This window comes from Lipotes vexillifer, unplaced genomic scaffold (genome assembly GCF_000442215.2).
Source record: "Lipotes vexillifer unplaced genomic scaffold, Lipotes_vexillifer_v1.1 scaffold1068, whole genome shotgun sequence".
In the NCBI taxonomy this organism is placed as follows: Eukaryota; Metazoa; Chordata; class Mammalia; order Artiodactyla; family Lipotidae; genus Lipotes; species Lipotes vexillifer.
The window spans coordinates 1561014-1575713 of NW_006789049.1; the positions used below are offsets into that span (position 1 = coordinate 1561014).

Genomic DNA, 14700 nt, shown 5'->3' on the forward strand with positions numbered 1-14700 from the left:
AAAAACATCAATGCAAAATTTACCAAATAATGTAAAGCAAACACCAAGTATCCCCCAGCCAGGTTAAGAAACAGAATGTTGCCAGCACTCCAGATACTCCATAGAGTTAGCACATTGGAAGAAAGACTGGATGTGCTAAGTAGAAGCATGGAAGATTAAAAAAAAGACCCAAATCAAACTTATAAAGATGAAAATTACAAGAGCTTAAATAAAAAATTCACTCGATAGGATGAATAGCAGAACAGACAATGCAGAATAAAAGATTAATGAACTTTCCAGATGATGTCTTTCATGAAAAGGGATAGAACTACGTTCTTGAGAAATATGATGGACATCTTCCAATAGAAATAAAAGCTGCTCCTGCAGGCTCTGTCATTCTCAGAGGAAGTTTCTCTTCACAGTAGAAAACTCAGATTCAGAGTGTTACTTGCTAACAAACTGGATTGAGACTATTCTTGTTCAGTCCTAATATCCAATAACAGTGGTCACAAATGCTAGAGAGCAGAAGAAAATATTGGCCAAATATTTATTAGAAATTTCCAATAACCTAGATGGTCCTGTATGTAAGTTACACGATTTTGGCTACAGAGAAGTCTCTTTATAAGAGACTGCTGGCATTGGAGCCTCTGCTCACTTTGTTAATTTCAAAGGAAAAGATAGAGTAGCAGGGATTGGTTTAATTACAAATACTATGGAGGGGGGACCTTCAAGATGGGGGGGGAGTAAGATGTGGAGATCACTATCTTGCCCACAAATACATCAAAATTATATCTACATGGGGAACAACTCCTACAGAACACCTACTGAATACTGGCAGAAGACCTCAGATTTCCCAAAAAAGCAACAAACTCCCCACATACCTGGGTAGGACGAAAGAAAAAAGGAAACACAGAGACAAAAGAATAGGGATGGGACCTGCACCTCTGGGAGGGAGCTGTGAAGGAGGAAAAGTTTCCACACGCTAGGAAGCCCCTTCACTGGAGGAGATGGAGGGTGGCGGGGGGGGGAGCTTCGGGGCCGCGGGGGAGAGCGCAGCAACGGGGGTGCGGAGGGCAAAGCGGAGAGATTTCCACAAAGAGGATCAGTGCCAAACAGCACTCACCAGCCCAAGGGGCTTGTCTGCTCACGCGCCGGGGCGGGCGGGGGGGCTGGGAGTTGAGGCTCAGGTTTCAGAGGTCGGATTCCAGGGAGAGGTCTGGGGTTGGCTGCATGAACACAGCCTGAAGGGGGCTAGTGTGCAACGGCTAGCCAGGAGGGAGTCCAGGAAAAAGTCTGGAACTGCCGAAGAGACCACAGAACATTGTTTCAGAGTGCTAGAGGAGAGGGGATTCAGAGCACCACCTAAATGAGCTCCAGAAATGGGCATGAGCCGCAGCTATCAGCACAGACACCAGAGATGGGCATGAACAGCTAAGGCTGCTGCTGCAGCCACCAAGAAGCCTGTGTACAAGCACAGGTCACTATCAACACCTCCCCATCGGGGAGCCTGTGCAGCCCACCACTGCCAGGGTCCCGTGATCCATGGACAACTTCCCCAGGAGAACACAAGGCACACCTCAGGCTGTTGCAATATCACGTCGGCCTCTGCCACCACAGGCTCGCCCCGCATTCTGTATCCCTCCTTCCCCCAGCCTGAGTGAGCCAGAGACCCCTAATGAACTGCTCGTTTAACCCCCTCCTGCCTGGGCAAAGAAGAGACCCCAGAGGGTGACCTACACGCAGAGGCGGGGCCAAATCCAAAGCTGAACCCCAGGAGCTGAGCGAACAAAGAAGAGAAAGGGAAATCTCTCCCAGCAGCCTCAGGAGCAGCGGATTAAATCTCCACAACCAACCTGATGTACCCTGCATCTCTAGAATAACTGAATAGACAAGGAATCGTCCCAAAACTGAGGTGGTGGACTTTGGGAGCAACTGCAGACTTGGGGTTTGCTTTCTGCATCTAATTTGTTTCTGCTTTTATGTTTATCTTAGTTTAGTATTTAGAGCTTATTATCATTGGTACATTTATTGATTTCATTGCTTTCTTTTTTTAAATATATCTACTTTTTTTTCTTTCATTTTTCACCTTTTGTGTGTGTATGTGTATGGTTCTTTGTGTGATTTTGTCTGTATACCTTTGCTTTTACCAATTACCTAGGGTTCTGTCTGTCCGTCTTTTCTTTTTTTTTTGTATAGTTTTTAGTGCTTGTATCACTGGTGAATTTGTTTTTTGGATTGGTTGCTCTCTTCTTTCTTTCCTTTTTTTTCTATTACTTTTTACTTTTTTTATTTTAAATATTCTTAATTTTAATAACATTTATTTTATTTTATTTCATTTTATTTTTCTTCTTCTTTCTTTTTTTTCCCTTTCATTCTCAGCTGTGTGGCTGACAAGGGCTTGGTGCACCAGCCAGGTGTCAGGCCTGAGCCTCTGAGGTGGGACAGCTGAGTTCAGGACATTGCTCCACCAGAAACCGCCTGGCCCCATGTAGTATCAAATGGCAAAAACTCTCCCAAGATCTCCATCTCAGCGAAAAGACCCACCTCCACTCAATGAGCAGCAAGCTACAGTGCTGGACACTGTAGGCCAAACAACAACCAAGACAGGAACACAACCGCACCCATTAGCAGAGAGGCTGCCTAAAATCATAATAAGGGCACAGACACCCCAAAACACACCATGGGATGTGGTCCTGCCCACCAGAAACCCAAGATCCGCCCTCATCGACCAGAACACAGGCACTAGTCCCCTCCACCAGGAAGCCAACACAACCCACTGAACCAAACGTAGCCACTGGGGGCAGACACCAAAAACAAATGGAACAGCTGAGGTTGAGGAAGATGGCAGAAGAGTAAGATGCGGAGATCACCATCCTCCCCACAGATACATCAGAAATACATCTACACGTGGAACAATTCCTACAGAACACCTGGTGAACGCTGGCAGAAGACCTCAGACCTCCCAAAAGGCAAGAAACTCCCCACGCACCTGGGTAAGGGCAAAAGAAAAAAGAAAAAGCAGAGACAAAAGAATAGGGATGGGACCTGCACCAGTGGGAAGGAGCTGTGAGGGAGGAAAGGTTTCCACACACTAGGAAGCCCCCTCGCGGGCAGAGACTATGGGTGGCAGAAGGGGGAAGCTTCGGAGCCACAGCAACAGGGGTACATAGGTCAAAGCAGAGAGATTCCCGCACAGAGAATCGGTGCCGACCAGCACTCACCAGCCCGAGAGGCTTGTCTGCTCACCCTCCGGGGTGGGTGGGGGCTGGGAGCTGAGGCACAGGCTTCAGAGGTCGGATCGCAGGGAGAGGACTGGGGTTGGCGGCGTGAACACAGCCTGAAGGGTTTAGTGCACCACGGCTACCCGGGAGAGAGTCCGGGAAAAGGTCTGGAACTGCCGAAGAAGCAAGAGACTTTCTTCCCCCTTTGTTTCCTGGTGCGCAAGGAAAGGGGATTAAGAGCGCCACTTAAAGGAGCTCCAGAGATGGGCGCAAGCTGCGGCTATCAGCGCAGACCCCAGAGACAGGCATGAGACGCTAAGGCTGCTGCTGCCACCACCAAGAAGCATGTGTGCAAACACAGGTCACTATCCACACCTCCCCTCCCAGGAGCGTGTGCAGCCCGCCAATGCCAGGGTCCCGTGATCCAGGGACAACTTCCCCGGGAAAACGCACAGCGCGCCTCAGGCTGCTGCAACGTCAAGGGGGCCTCTGCCACCGCAGGTTTGCCCCACACCTGTACTCCTCCCTCCCCACAGCCTGAGTAAGCCAGAGCCCCCGAATCAGCTGCTCCTTTAACCCCATCCTGTCTGAGCAAAGAACAGACGCCCTCAGGCGATCCACACGCAGAGGCAGGGCCAAATCCAAAGCTGAACCTCAGGAGCCATGCGAACAAAGAAGAGAAAGGGAAATCTCTCCCAGCAGCCTCAGGAGCAGTGGATGAACTCTCCACAATCAACTTGATGTACCCTGCATTTGTGGAATACCTGAATACACAATGAATCATCCCAAATAGAGGAGGTGGACTTTGGAAGAAAGACATATTACTTTTTCCCCTTTTCCTCTTCTCGTAAGTGTGTATGTATATGCTTCTGTGTGAGATTTTATCTATATAGCTTTGCATTCACTATTGTCCTAGGGTTCTGTCCGTCCGTGTTTCTTTTTTACTCAAAAAATTTTTTTTCTTAATAATTATTTTTTATTTTAGTAACTTTATTTTATTTTATCCGCTTTCTTTCTTTCCTTTTATTTTTTCTCCCTTTTATTCTGAGCTGTGTGGATGAAAGGCTCTTGGTGCTCCAGCCAGGAGGCAGTGCTGTGCCTCTGAGGTGGGAGAGCCAACATCAGGACACTGTTAGACAAGAGACCTCCAAGCTCAATGTAATATCAAACGGTGAAAATCTCAAGGAGATCACCACTCAACACCGAGACCCTGCTTCACACAACAACCAGCAAGCTACAGTGCTGGACACCCTATGCCAAACAACTAGCAAGACAGGAACACAACACAACCCATTAGGAGAGAGGCTGCCTAAAATCATAATAAGGCACAGACACCCCAAGACACACCACCAGACGTGGACCTGCCCACCAGAAAGACAAGATCCACCCTCATCCACCAGAACACAGGCACTAGTCCCATTCATGAGGAAGCCTACACAACCCAGTGAACCAACCTTAGCCACTGGGTACAGACACCAAAAACAAGGGGAACTATGAACCTGCAGCATGCAAAAAGGAGACCCCAAACACAGTAAGACAAGCAAAATGAGAAGACAGAAAAACACACAACAGATGAAGGAGCAAGGTAAAAACCTACCAGACCTAACAAATGAAGAGGAAATAGGCAGTCTACCTGAAAAAGAATTCAGAATAATGAGAGGAAAGAAAATCCAAAATCTTGGAAACAGAATACAGAAAACGCAAAAAACATTTAACAAGGACTTGGAAGAACTAAAGAGGATACAAGCAACAATGAACAACACAATAAATGAAAACAAAAATACTCTAGAAGGGATCAATAGCAGAATAACTAAGGCAGAAAAATGGATAAGAGACCTGGAAGATAAAATAGTGGAAATAACTACTGCAGAGCAGAATAAAGAAAAACGAATGAAAAGAACTGAGGACAGTCTCAGAGACCTCTGGGACAACATTAAACGCACCAATATTTGAATAATAGGGGTCTCAGAAGAAGAAGAGAAAAGAAAGGGACTGAGAAAATATTTGAAGACATTATAGTTGAAAACTTCCCTAATATGGGAAAGGAAATAGCTAATCAAGTCCAGGAAGCACAGAGAGTCCTATACAGGATAAATCCAAGGAGAAACACGCCAAGACACATATTAATCAAACTGTCAAAAATTAAATACAAAGAAAACATATTAAAAGCAGTAAGGGAAAAACAACAAATAACACACAAGGAAATTCCCATAAGGTTAACAGCTAATCAGACAGCAGAAACTCTGCAAGCCAGAAGGGACTGGCAGGACATATTTAAAGCAATGAAGGAGAAAAACCTACAACCAAGATTACTCTACCCAGCAAGGATCTCATTCAGATTTGATGGAGAAATTAAAACTTTTACAGACAAGAGAGAGTTCAGCACCACCAAACCATCTTAACAACAAATGCTAAAGGAACTTCTCTAGGCAAGAAACACAAGAGAAGGAAAAGACCTACAATAACAAACCCAAAACAATTAAGAAAATGGGAATAGGAACATACATATCGATAATTATCTTAAATGAAAATGGTTTAAATGCTCCCACCAAAAGACACAGACTGGCTGAATGGATACAAAAACAAGACCCATATATATGCTGTCTACAAGAGACCGACTTCAGACCTAGGGACACATACAGAGTGAAAGTGAGGGGATGCAAAAAGATATTCCACGCAAATGGGAATCAAAAGAAAGCTGGTGTAGCAATCCTCATATCAGACAAAATAGACTTTAAAATACAGATTATTACAAGAGATAAAGAAAGACATTACATAATGATCATGGGATCAATCCAAAAAGATATAACAATTGGAAATATTTATGCACCCAACATAGGAGCACCTCAATACATAAGGCAAATACTAACAGCCATAAAAGGGGAAATCGACAGTAACACAAACAGTAGGGGACTTTAACACCTCACTTTCACCAATGGACAGGTCATCCGAAATGAAAATAAACAAGGAAACACAAGATTTAAATGATACACTAAATAAGATGGAATTAATTGGTATTTATAGGACATTCCATGCAAAACAACAGAATACACAGTTTTCTCAAGTGCTCATGAAACATTCTCCAGGATAGATCATATGTTGGGTCACAAATCAAGCATTGGTAAATTTAAGAAAATTGAAATCGTATCAAGTATCTTTTCCGACCACAACGCTATGAGAATAGATGTCAATTACAGGAAAAGACCTGTAAAAAATAAAAACACATGGAGGCTAAACAATACACTACTTAATAACCAAGTGATCACTGAAGAAATCAAAGAGGAAATCAAAAATACCTAGAAACAAATGACAATGGACACACCACGACCCAAAAACCTATGGGATGCAGCAAAAGCAGTCCTAAGATGGAAGTTTATAGCAATAAATCCTACCTGAAGAAACAGGAAACACCTCACATAAACAACGTAACTTTGCACCTAAAGCAATTAGAGAAAGAAGATTAATAAAAAACCCAAAGTTAGCAGCAGGAAAGAAATCATAAAGATCAGATCACAAACAAATGAAAAAGAAAGGAAGGAAACGATAGCAAAGATCAATAAAACTAAAAGCTGGTTCTTTGAGAAGATAAACTAAATTGATAAACCGTTAGCCAGACTCATCAAGAAAAAAAGGTAGAAGACTCAAATCAATAGAATTAGAAATGAAAAAGGAGAAGTAACAACTGATACTGCAGAAATACAAAGGATCATGAGAGATTACTACAAGCAACTCTATGCCAATAAAATGGACAACCTGGAAGAAAGGGACAAATTCTTAGAAATGCACAACCTTCCGAGACTGAACCAGGAAGAAACAGAAAATGTGAACAGACCAATCACAAGCACTGAAATTGAAACTGTGATTAAATGTCTTCCAACAAACAGAAGCCCTGGACCAGATGGCTTCAGAGGCGAATTCTATCAAACATTTACAGAAGAGTTAACACCTATCCTTCTTAAACTCTTCCAAAATATAGCAGAGGGAGGAACACTCCCGAACTCATTCTACGAGGCCACCATCATTTTGATACCAAAACCAGACAAAGATGACACAAAGAAAGAAAACTACAGGCCAATATCACTGATGAACATAGATGCAAAAATCCTCAACAAAATACTAGCAAACAGAACCCAAGAGCACATAAAAAGGATCATTCACCATGATCAAGTGGGGTTTATTCCAGGAATGCAAGGATTCTTCAATATATGCAAACCAATCAACATGATATACCATATTAACAAATTGAAGGAGAAAAACCTATGATCATCTCAATAGATGCAGAGAAAGCTTTCGACAAAATTCAAAACCCATTTATGATAAAAACCCTGCAGAAGTAGGCAAAGAGGGAACTTATCTCAACATAATAAAGGCCATATATGACAAACCCACAGCCATTATCATCCTCAATGGTGAAAAAGTGTAACCAATTTCACTAAGATAAGGAACAAGGCAAGGTTGCCAACTCTCACCACTAGTATTCAACATAGTTTTGGAAGTTTTAGCCACAGCAATCAGAGAAGAAAAAGAAATAAAAGGAATCCAAATCGGAAAAGAAGAAGTACAGCTGTCACTGTTTGCAGATGACATGATACTATACATAGAGAATCCTAAAGATGCTACCAGAAAACTACTAGAGCTAATCAATGAATTTGGTAAAGTAGCAGGATACAAAATTAATGCACAGAAATCTCTTGCATTCCTATACACTAATGATGAAAAATCTGAAAGGGAAATTAAGAGAACATTCCTAGTTACCATTGCAACAAAAAGAATAAAATACCTAGGAATAAACCTACCTAAGGAGACAAAAGACCTGTATGCAGAAAATTATAAGACACTGATGAAAGAAACTAAAGATGATACCATGTTCTTGGATTGGAAGAATCAACACTGTGAAAATGACTACTACCCAAAGCAATCTACAGATTCAATGCAATCCCTATCAAAAAACCACTGGCATTTTTCACAGAACTACAACAAAAAATTTCACAATTTGTATGGAAACACAAAAGACCCTGCATAGCTAAAGCAATCTTGAGAAAGAAAAATGGAGCTATAGGAATCAGGCTCCCTGACTTCAGACTATACTACAAAGCTACAGTAATCAAGAAAGTATTGTACTGGCACAGAAACAGAAATATTGATCAGTGGATCAGGGTAGAAAGCCCAGAGATAAACCCACGCACATATGGTCACCTTATCTTTGATAAAGGAGGCAGGAAGGTACAGTGGAGAAAAGACAGCCTCTTCAATAAGTGGTGCTGGGAATACTGGACAGGTACATGTAAAACTATGAAATTAGAACACTCCCTAACACCATACACAAAAATAAACTCAAAATGGATTAAAGACCTAAATGTTAAGGCCAGACACTCTCACACTCTTAGAGGAAAACATAGCAAGAACGCTCTATGACATAAATCACAGCAAGATCCTTTTTGACCCACCTCCAAGAGAAATGGAAATAAAAACAAAAATAAACAAATGGGACCTCATGAAACTTAAAAGCTTCTGCACAGCAAAGGAAATCATAAACAAGACGAAAAGACAACCCTCATAATGGGAGAAAATATTTGCAAATGAAGCAACTGACAAAGGATTAATCTCCAAAATTTATAAGCAGCTCATGCAGCTCAATAACAAAACAACAAACAACCCAATCCAAAAATGGGCAGATGACCTAAATAGATATTTCTGCAAAGAAGATATACAGATTGCCAACAAACACATGAAAGAATGCTCAACATCACTAATCATTAGAGAAATGCAAATCAAAACTACAATGAGATATTATCTCACACCGGTCAGAATGGCCATCATCAAAAAATCTAGAAACAATAAATGCTGGAGAGGATGTGGAGAAAAGGGAACACTCTTGCACTGTTGGTGGGAATGTAAATTGATACAGCCACTATGGAGAACAGTATGGAGATTCCTTAAAAAACTAAAAATAGAACTACCATATGACCCAGCAATCCCACTACTGGGCATATACCCTGAGAAAACCATAATTCAAAAAGAGTCATGTACCAAAATGTTCATTACAGCTCTATTTACAATAGCCAGGACGTGGAAACAACCTAAGTGTCCACTGACAGATGAATGGGTAAAGAAGATGTGGCATGTATGTACAATGGCATATTACTCAGCCATAAAAAGAAACGAAATTGAGTTATTTGTTTTGAGGTGAATGGACCTAGAGACTGTCATACAGAGTGAAGTTAAGTCAGAAAGAAAAAAAAAATACCGTATGCTAACACATATATATTGAATCTAAAAAAAAAAAAAAGGTTCTGAAGAACCTAGGGGCAGGACAGGAATAAGGACACAGACGTAGAGAATGGACTTGAAGACATGGGGAGGGGGAATGGTAAGCTGGGATGAAGTGGGAGAGTGGCATGTACATATATACACCACCAAATGTAAAATAGTCAGCTAGCGGGAAGCAGCTGCATAGCACAGGGAGATCAGCTCATTGCTTTGTGTCCACCTAGAGGGATGTGATATGGACGGTGGGAGGGAGAGGCAAGAGGGAGGAGATATGGGGATATATTTATATGTATCTCTGATTCACTTTGTTATAAAGCAGAAACTAACAAAGCATTGTAAAGTAATTATACTCCAATAAAGTTGTTTAAAAAGAAAATGCTATGGAACAAAAGATCCTGTTCTAGTCTATTCTATTCTAGTGGCAGAACACAGTACTATAAAAGCTTGAGGTGAAGACCATAAAAAAGATGTTTCTGAACATAAAGAAACAGTTTTTATCAGCTCCTGGATCTGTAGTCTGCAATAACTATAACATTTATAATGTGTGAGAGATAATAGAGGGTAAGGATCTAAGACATTTAATGTTTCCAAAGTGTGCAGAGGCACCACTAATAATCATAGCTGTTTCTTGAAATGTTCTTAATACTGTATTAAAGACTATGATATTTTAGGTACGAATTTCCCTGCTACTGAGAACTCAATGAGCTGCAAGTTGCTGCCCCCTTACCTTAGAGTTAGTCAAGGGGATGTTGCAGATGTAACACCTTAAAAGAGACTGTGGAAGGTGTGAAGCAAAAAACAAAAATGTAGCGTTGAAAATGTTTCTTTTGGTTCTGGTGGAAGCTTTGCTACAGCAATTAACAAGGCATCTCTTGAACTTTTCCGTCAAGTACAGTCATGTTGTAATTATTGGCCTTGGGATTAATGTCTTTAAGGACTTCGTTGCTGATCCCAACAAAAGGCCCAGGTAGGTCTGATTATCTTTACATAGGAGACCAGCAGGGAATTTTGTTGCATTTGAAAAATACTTTGAAGAATAAGGTCATGATTTTCTCCAGACAGTGTTCCAGAATGGGATGACAGGGCTTCCCTGGTGGTGCAGTGGTTGAGAGTCCGCCTGCCGATGCAGGGGATGCGGGCTCGTGCGCCGGTCCGGGAAGATCCCACATGCCGCGGAGCGGCTGGGCCCATGAGCCATGGCTGCTGAGCCTGTGCGTCCCGAACCTGTGCTTTGCAGCGGGAGAGGCCACAACAGTGAGAGGCCCGCGTTCCGCAGAAAAAAAGAAAAAAGAATGGGATGATGACAAAAATCTATTTATTTGATGTAGTAAGAAAAAATGCAAAACTGGATATGGAACATCTCCAGCTGGATATGGCAGAATCTCAATAGGCTTCGTTTTATGACTGGATATGAGTGTGTGAGTATATACACACGCATGCATGCACAGATCTCTGTGTGAATATGTAACGCACCATGTTTTTCATACAGGCATATGGTGGTTCTTTGTGTTTTATGGTACATTTCAATGAAATTGTTTGCTGGTTTATGAATATACTGCCCTTTCTTTTTTTTTTTTCTTTTTTTCCCCAATGTTTAGGTGATCTCAAAGTAGGAAATACATTTAAACATGTAAAAGATTAATGCTAAAATAAGCTTTTTGGGCCTTTAGCCAGTAGATAGTAATTCAGTCTGGTATTGATCTTTTCACGAGTAACAGAACTGAGAAATTTTATATGTAACTGAAGATCATAAAATAGATTTGCATAAAATTATCATGATTGCTTCATGTTTATATTTAACTTATAATTTTGTATAAACAAGATTATGTAGGGCTTCCCTGGTGGCGCAGTGGTTGAGAGTCCGCTTGCCGATGCGGGAGACACGGGTTCGTGCCCCAGTCCGGGAAGATCCCACATGCCATGGAGCGGCTGGACCCGTGAGCCATGGCCACTGAGCCTGCGTGTCCGGAGCCTGTGCTCTGCAACAGGAAAGGCCACAACAGTGAGAGGCCCGCGTACCGCAAAAAAAAAAAGTAAAGACTGTGTAAGATATATTTAAAGTTTTAATGATTTAACAATCTTTCCAACTTTTCATGATTTTTAGGAATGCAGACTTTTAAGAAAATGAAATTACACTCCCTTTTGTCCATTAATCAGCAAATAAAATATGGCCTTAACAAAGCTGTTTGTGTCATTATACAGTTTGAAAATTATGTCAGGATATACCCTATAGAATTACTAACCTCAATGCCCCTTGTAGAGTATATATTAATCATTCTACATTAAAGAAAATAATGGTTGTTAATGGAATGCCAAGGCACTATACAGTGATTATATATGTTAGTTGTGGTATCATACCAGTGAAATGTCAAATTTGAAAGGCCTGTACTACAATTTTACATGAAAGAAATCACTCGTGGCTCTAATATGCACCTTGAGAGTTTAATATGCACCTTGAGAGTTTAACATTAAGGAGATAATGTTTTTTAGAGAGAAACTCTGCTTCCACTATAGATTAGGTACATAAGTATAAACTTTGACAAAAGTGGAAGGAGTGTATTCTAAAGTAATTGCACTTCTGAATTTATTTTTCATATCCTATATTTGATATGACTAAATGAATTACTGGAACGATTAGTAAGTGTACTTGATTTAAATGTTTTGACCCTGTTATACTTTTCATTAAGTTTAAAAAAAGTTAAATTAGATACAAAATTGTAAAAGAAAAAAATAACGTTAGTGAGCTTGAAGGTGTAGCAATAGAAATTATTCAAAATAAAATAGAGAAAAAGTACTAGGAAAAAAATGAAAGCATCAGTGAGCAGTGAGACAACTTGATGTGGCTCCATCTATATACATTTAGAATTATGCTCCCCAGAGGAGAAGAAAGGGGAAAATATACATATATTTTAAAAAACTGGCTGAAAATCTTGCAACGTTCATGACAACTATACACCTACAGATTCGAAAAGCTCAACAAACCCCAAGCATGAGAAACATGAAAGAACCTATCTTTGTTCCCCTGTATATACCATGTCTACTTGCATTGGCTGATTTGAAAATTTTTCTTTCTTCACTAGTTTCAAGCAATTTGATTAAAATGTTCCTTGGTTTAGGTTCTTTTATATTTCTTGTTTGTTATAAGTATTTCACATAATTAGTTTTTATTGTGATTGTTATAGGTAAAATTTTGTCCCCCCAGAATAGACACTTTGATGTCCTAACCCTCAGTAATTCAGAATGTGATCTTATTTGGAAATAAGACCTTTACAGAGGTAATAATTAAAATGAGGTGGGCCCTAATCCTATGACTGATATCTTTGTAAAAAGGAGAAATTTGTACACAGAGACAAGTATGCAAACAGGGAAGACAATGTGATGACATACAGGGAGAACACCATGTGATACAGAGGATTGGAGTGACGCATCTACAAGCCAAGGAATGTCAAAGATGGCCAGAAAACCATCAAAAGGTAGGAAGGGCAAGGAAGGATTCTCCTACATGTTTCAGGGGCAGCAGTGGCCTTGCTGACACCTCTTCATTCTTAATAGCCTCCAGGCATTTAGAGTATGAGAGATCCTGTAAGTGCTCTGAAACAAGTGAGACCAAAGATGGTTCTTCAGGCAGCCCCCAGGAAAGTTGGACCACTGGATGTTCTCTCCAATTCTTTTTGTTCTTTTTTTTTGCGGTACGCGGGCCTCTCACTGTTGCGGCCTCTCCCATTGCGGAGCACAGCCTCCGGACGCACAGGCTCAGCGGCAATGGCTCACAGGCCTAGCCGCTCCGCAGCATGTGGGATCCTCCCGGACCGGGGCACGAACCCGTGTCCCCTGCATCAGCAGGTGGACTCTCAACCAGGGAAGCCCTCTCTCCAATTCTTTACCTCTCCAGGGAGAAGCTGGGAACTGAGGCCTTTCACCTATTTTCTCTATGCTAAACCAGGAGAAGGGCTGCAGTGATGAGCTACATACTAGATCAAACCACTGTCTTTGTTCTTACTAGTCCTCAGGTGGCTACACTATATTGGGTTCTGTTAGCACACTGAGACAAACAAGACAAAAGCCAGTCCTTGAGCAGCTCTTCTAAAAGTTCATGCATTTGCCATGTAGTGCAACTCTCTTTCCCTCCCCAGGGAGAAGCTGAGAGCTGGAGTTTTTCATGCCTTTACTTTGTGCTAAGCCAGGCAGAGGGGTTATGCAGAGTGCCAGCCCAAACCACCATCTTGGTTTCCTTCTGGTGTCTAGAGGACCTCAGGTCCCAGAAGTGTTACATGACCGGCAAAACAGAAGCTAGTCCTTTGGGGAGCTCCTGGAAAAGTGGGAGCAATGGACTGCAGTCTAACTCTTTCCTTCTCCAGTGAGAAGCTAGGAGCAGCAGTGTTTCCTTCTGATCGTACGGCACTGTACCAGACGTAGGGATTCTGGCAAGAAGGTGTCTTGAATTTCCCTACTGGTTTCAATGTGTCTGGTTTCACACTTGCCCAAAGTGTAGGAGCCTCTCAACTAGCTTCTGGATTTCTCACCAAGGGAATTTTTCTCTGAATTGTTGTTGAATCAGTATGTTTATGGGTGAAGGGGAGTCCAAAGCTTCTTACTTACTCTGCCATCTAGCTGACATCATCCTGCGAGAGCCAACTAGTTCTTAAGCAGGTCTAATTCACCACATAGAGTTTCTAAAAATACTTAGGGAAACTATGCAACGCTCTAAATATTCTGAGGAAGTATTTACAAGAGTATTGGAGTATAGATTATTATTGCCTGTTTGATTCCATTTATTCTCCCTAAGGAGGAGGCAGTGATGTGCTGATGCGTGTGCATTCTTCCCAACTTCACTTTCAGTGACATAATATTGATAGCTTGAAATCAGTCATGATGCGGGCATTACACCATGGAAACTGGCAAATGCTATAGATGAGGGATTTTTTTCTTTTGGAAAATCAGCTGTTAAAGATTTACCAGTACAACATCTGGAGGATTATGAGTCTAAAACACTATGCACTGTGGATCTCGAGACAGAATTTGGTTTGGGTCCCAGGGAGACAGACTGAGATGAAGATTTTTATGTGGAAGTTCTATTAACCATGTCTTTAATTTTTTGTATTTTGATGCTTTGACATCTGGAGCCTTGCCAACACTGGAGGGGCCACCCAATTCTTAAAGATAGTAAACAATTTGTTCACCAGTATGCCTTTTTTGTTTGTGTTTCTTTTTTTTTTTTTTTTTTTTTTTT

At 41.4% G+C, this 14700-nt stretch overlaps 1 pseudogene; it reads left to right on the forward strand.

The window, feature by feature from the left end:
- Positions 1-248: 248 nt before the first annotated feature.
- On the forward strand, positions 249-10280 carry LOC103085908 (nicotinamide phosphoribosyltransferase pseudogene; annotated as a pseudogene).
- The last annotated feature ends 4420 nt before the right edge of the window (positions 10281-14700 follow it).